The 5858-nt window shown below is 42.9% G+C and overlaps 1 long non-coding RNA gene across 3 annotated transcripts in view; it reads right to left on the bottom strand.

The window, feature by feature from the left end:
* Window positions 1–5858, bottom strand: part of LOC135901948 (uncharacterized) — a 54971-nt gene that overhangs the window by 19384 nt on the left and 29729 nt on the right. For all 3 annotated transcript variants that reach the window (XR_010564329.1, XR_010564328.1, XR_010564327.1), the window contains exon 3: window positions 2903–3041. This is a non-coding gene — a long non-coding RNA (uncharacterized lncRNA). The remainder of the gene's footprint in view (window positions 1–2902; window positions 3042–5858) is intronic.

Below are 5858 nucleotides of genomic sequence, written 5' to 3'. Positions count from 1 at the left end.
CCTAGACTACGATGTTGTTTCTTACCTAAGTGCTGTCTAAGATTGTTCCTTACGACGACGATGAGTTGTTTTTGTCTTACGGGTGACGAGCTATCTTGATATGTTATCGCGAACCGCCCTCAGCCAATTGCATGTCCTGTACCCTGGACTAAGGTTACGGTAGCGATGCCTACACCATGTCACTGTAATTGAATATGAACATGGGAGCGCCTTATCGGGCCACTTCGATTTGAACGAGCATTTGCTACATGTTTTCTGTTGTGACAAAGAAAAAAATTGTAATATCAATTACCGTTTACTCGAAGTTATCACGTAACAGAAAAATTTTAGCGATGTTCTGGAACTATTACGAAGACTATTCCAAGCAGTTTGTATTCAGGCTGTAAGGCTTAAAGAAAAGACGCAACCAAATCTCGAAGGTGTTTTGAATTCTCATAATTAGATGGTGCCAAAGTATTAGCGCTCATATGCATGCGAACGATAGTGCTACTAGCGGGCAATGCAAAGAATTTACAGAGTCTTCCGAATGTACGGTGCAATGTAACGATAAACCTAGCCCTTAAGCTTAGCCCAGAGAAATCGAAAATGATTATCTCGAATGACGGTACGAGTAATGATGTATAAATCCAAGAATAAGTCATTATCATAGCCAAGCAATATAAATAGCGGAGTGTACGTATTAATGAAGGGAAGACCTACTCGAGCGTACACCAAGATAATCTAAGAACGAAGAGGAAGCGAAAAACAACACTATTGATACAAAGAGCACAGTGGATGTACAATAAATACGAGGTGGTGCGAGGAATCAGGAAAGGTGCAATGGTGCCAGCGTTAACGGTCGCAAATGCCATTTTGCCCACTAAATGAGGTATTTTGTCGAGATTGATGTTAACCAAAGATTGATCGGCCGGTTGGCTTTTGTGGCCCACGGTAAAACCACAAAAGATGGAGTGCAAGACGTTGATTGGGCCTGTTTTGACGTCCGGAAATCGTGCAGCAAAATTAGTTTTGAGGACTGGGGAATACGGATGAAAAGAAGTGTGCTGCTTAAGTGCACAAATGTTTCTACTTCAAAAGCGTGAACACCAAATACAAGTGGTCCGTAATGTTAGCAGCGAATTACAGCGCAACCGAAAATGTAATTAGACAACAAGAAGTCATGAGAAAGGAAGGGATAGAAACAGACACAGTAAATTGGATGCAAAGGATGAAAACAAAACAGCCCTTGCAGATTTGCAAGAATGGAAATCAAGAAATTAGAAGGTAAGATCTGTACTACAACACAAAGCACCATGTCTTGCTGTTTGAAGCTCGGGCTGGTTGTCTAAGGACAAAAAGACACGGAAGCAAATAATCAAACAGGATGAGCCATGTGTCTGCAGCAGCAAAAATCCGGAGACAACTCACCACATCCTAATGCAGTGCGAAGGGATTCATCGAGTGAGAATCGTAGGTAACGACCACCTTCCTGAAGCGCTAGGATTCAAAGCGGTTGGAAACCTTAACCGGTCAGCAGTCGAGTAAAGCAAGATATATTCAGAGTACTCGCTGATAAAAAAACCGAGAAGAAACATCGAAAGGACCCGATCAGTTGCAGTATTAAATAACTGTACAGGATAGATAGAGTAGTTTTGAAGGAAGAGAAAAATGAGGGAGGCATATGCAAAGTACTAAACTGATAAGCATCTACAGATTACATGAATAGCTCAAGTAAACTGGTAACCATTTGTCACCTCTCCATTTCAATATGAATACGTATCCCCTTTTGTTATGTTTGAGTTATGTGAAATGCTCTGAAAGCCTTATATTTCCTGCAGCTTTTATTTCCTCTGACGTTCAAGCGTGGTACGCGACGACTGCAATCTAAAATGTCGATTTTTCAGTATGTATATTTCGTGGTGCCGCAGAGAACCAGCTCATGCGCAGTGAATCAAACTTATCACGGCAACGAATCAAGTATCACACAAATGTAAAACACTCTTATCATACCAATCGCTGCAAAAGCTGACAGCTCAAGCCACACGTATTGATAGAACGCTCTTACGCAGGATTGTTCGAGGATACGGGTTAATGAAGCGAGCAATACCGAAGGTTACAACTGCTTGCCACATTACGATCTTGCTCTTTGCTCACACGTCGCGTTGACATTCGACAACATACCTGCTACCTGCGTCGTTTCCGGTATGGCTTTGGAATGGAAGCAGGAAGTGCACGGAAGAAGAAATCCCGAACAATATAATGATAGAATAGGAAACTGCATTTTGTGGTTTGTAGTCTCGTCGGCAGAGGTCAAGCAATGCATAGAATGAAATTTAGCTATAGGTTCAGTGCCGCTCATATACCAGTAGGAAAGGAAGTCCTGTAAATATGAACACGGCGCGAAGTCGTCGAAATAACAAAACGTCTTGACTAACAAGCACGTAAGAGTGCTCGATGACATGTGCTTTGGTTGTCACATTCCAGTGGAATCGTTCGTCAACAGAGACAAACTGTAAAGTTCTTCACGGGCAGATGATTTAACTTCCGGAGATACTTGGAATGCCAACCTCAGAAAACCTCACACGGCTGATTCTGATATCAGCGCATGGATGTCGCTCATATCCCGAAGGATCAGATGGGCGATCAATTTCTGAACATGAAATACCCAGGTTAGAAAATGGCCTTGTTGGCGTGCTTCTTTGAATGGTCTGGCGAGTATATGCACACACTTTTGTATTTTATCACTGGCGCAATGGCGGTTGATACCGGGGAGCTACAGCAGAAACGGTCAAAGGCTTACTGCAGCTAGCTATCTTTTTTTTATATAACAGCTATCGCTTTTTAAAGGTAAGTATAGCTTATAGATAAAAGCTGAACGTTGACATCGGCGTTTTACCAGCGCTTCTTCTCCGCTGACACTGACCTTAGATCCGATGGGGCTTGCCAAGCGAGGCCATAGTTTGCTTGCTGCAGCAGTCGCTTCAGGGGAATTTCGCAGGGCGCAACCACGTGCCTTTGTCAGGAAACAAGACAATGACACCCGAACGACAACTTCCGTTTGCCTGCAAGAAAAGAACAATTAGTTATATTTGTCTACTTCCTAGCACACCCGCCGTGGTTGCTCAGTGGCTATGGTGTTAGGCTGCTGAGCACGAGGTCGCGGGATCGAATCCCGGCCACGGCGGCCGCATTTCGATGGGGGCGAAATGCGAAAACACCCGCGTACTTAGATTTAGGTGCACGTTAAAGAACCCCAGGTGGTCAAAATTTCCGGAGTCCCCCACTACGGCGTGCCTCATAATCAGAAAGTGGTTTTGGCACGTAAAACCCCATATATTATTATTATTCTACTTCCTAGCACGTGTAAACATTTTTGCCTGCTGCCTGAGCGTGACAGGACGAATGCACATCTAAGAAAACCAGGTGCATTCTCGGTTTAGATTTTTTTACGTTCCTGCGTGCAGACACATCCGCTTGCGAAGTTGCTGAACATTTCTATTCACGTTTACATAGAGTGGGAAAGCACATATTTCTTAAATGTATCCAACTTTTTTTTACTATGGGGCACGTTTTAATCTCGAACATCATAATTCTTCGCTCTTTCGGTTTGGTAACACACACAAACTGTGCAATTTGGCCGGCGCCACATGAAAACAAGAAGATGATCACGAAAAGAAAGAAACATGCAGCATTAATCTTTTGCGCCAAAGTTCTGAAAATTCAACCATTTCAACTTCGTATTTCTTGTCGTGATAAAAATGGCCGATACCGTGGAATGAAGCGTTGCCTTGCGTTTGAGAATATTCAGACAATATCTTCAATTGCCAAAAAACAAAGATAAACTACAAGGTACTATGATGACGCCCATGTCCCTCTGACATTGTCAAACACAAACAGAAATGTTTATGGATCATTTCATTGCGAGAGTTTATCGACGAACAATCATTGTAAGTTTTGGTCAAAAGCCTTTACGTTTGCCCAGCAGAGAATAACTACAGGCGCTTGCTAAAATAACAGACCTCCCAGCATTTTTCGAACCGTGATTTTACATCCCTAGTTGGAACAGTAACAGGTAATATGCGTGTTGCCAAAGTTGCGAAAGGTAGTTCCAAGGTTGCCAAAGGCAGTTCTAGAACGCTTTTCGTGCAACGGTGGAGAATGTGGTCGGTATGAAAGGTCAATCATAGAAGAGTCAGCAACCCAACCTGCATTGGTTCCGCAAATATGCATTGAACCTTCATTATCAAGAGTTACAGAAACAGTGTTAGCTTGCGTATGCCTCTTTCAAATGAGCAGTTTGATTGCGCGGCTCGTCTTTGACAGTAATTCGTAACTTTTGTTTGCGACGTCACATTTCACCCGCTGGAGGTCGCTAGGATATACCAGAATTGACAAACAATTTGTAGGTTTGCTCATATGTCAAGATCACGTGTATTTGCTTTCATGCAGCACGATTCTTTTAAAGGGAAGACGCAGGTGTATGTACAAAGCCTAGATATAGTGACGCATAAGGAAAGGCTTGAGTATATCGAAGGAATTCCTCCGGATACGATGGTGGTATTTGCAAACTATGCGGTAAGTTTTAGACAGTGGCAAAACGCACACCTACAACTTCCCAAGTGCATGACAACTCCCTTTCGCTGATGTGCGAGTTACTTCACTTGACATTAATCTGAAAACGCCTTTTTAAAGCACTTGTCAAGGGCCTGATGAATATCCTCGAGTCGACATCTTTGAAAATGCGTACGAAAATCTATGAATAGAGAAATGAAGGTAGCCTGCGAGATGAGCGATGAAATGGGTGGTAAACTCCAACAATTTACTGGCGAATGATACCTTAGTGTCTGTTGACTTTGCGACAACTTCAGTTTGGAGACGGGCGTTGTCACAGAGACTGTCAAGAAGAGCTCTGAGTACCGCAACACAATGAAGCTTCCGGCACCAGCCCCGCACAAGAAATAGGTTATTTGCATTCTTAACCTGCGTTAGTGGCAAAGCCTTCAAGTCATATATCAAGAACGGCTGTAAATAGCGACTAGAAGTACGAGAACTTGCCACGAAAAGAGGCTTGTGCCAAATTTTCGCACACATTAATGGTTATGAGCGGGAAAGTGATTTAATATTTTCATGATATTTTGTTACCAACGCATTGCGTGCGGCCCAGCACAGACGGCTTTCAAACAGTTACGAAATAGCATAGACAGAAATTGGAGCTGTGAATCGCAGTCGCCTGTCATCAGTGCCCAGACCTGATGAGTGCCCTTTTAACGGAACACTAAATGTAAACGCTAAATCCGGTTATACAGGCTAAGTATTCTTCAAAGCCTCGTTTCCTCTCCTACGACGCAGAAATGTTGATCATTAGCTCCAAAGATTAAAACGTCATGTCATGGAGCACAGCCCAAAGCCACAGCCTCAGTCTACAACACGGGTACGTGCGCAGGAGTGCGAAAGAGGTAGAGCAACGATATAATAAGTATGAGTTATTATTTTCACCATTTTGATGGCAAAGTAGGCGACGAACAAACATATCTTTTTCAGTGTGTGTGTATGGAGAAAGAGAGAGGAACACATTTATCATTTGAATTTCTGAATGGGCTCGAAACTAGGCCGCAAGACACGCCGGTTTAGGTTGATCTCAAAGAGTAAGAGCAATACCTTTGGTGTTTACTTGTTTGCATGGAAGTGGAATGGCATTGAAAAGAAATCCATGACGTTAGAACCAACCGAGACTTAAATAAAAATTATTTGCGAAGACTTTTCTTTTTTTCGTTTTTCAGCAGGTGATAACGTTATATTTGGCAAACAAGTTCTGCGGAAGACCGCACGGTGAAGGAAAATTCAAGCAAGGCAAGAATTTTCATCAACCCGACTGTCGC

The sequence above is a fragment of the Dermacentor albipictus genome, chromosome 9 (genome assembly GCF_038994185.2).
Source record: "Dermacentor albipictus isolate Rhodes 1998 colony chromosome 9, USDA_Dalb.pri_finalv2, whole genome shotgun sequence".
NCBI lineage: Eukaryota > Metazoa > Arthropoda > Arachnida > Ixodida > Ixodidae > Dermacentor > Dermacentor albipictus.
The sequence above is the reverse complement of the archived record's forward strand: the minus strand, read 5'-3'. Positions and strand labels throughout refer to the sequence as shown.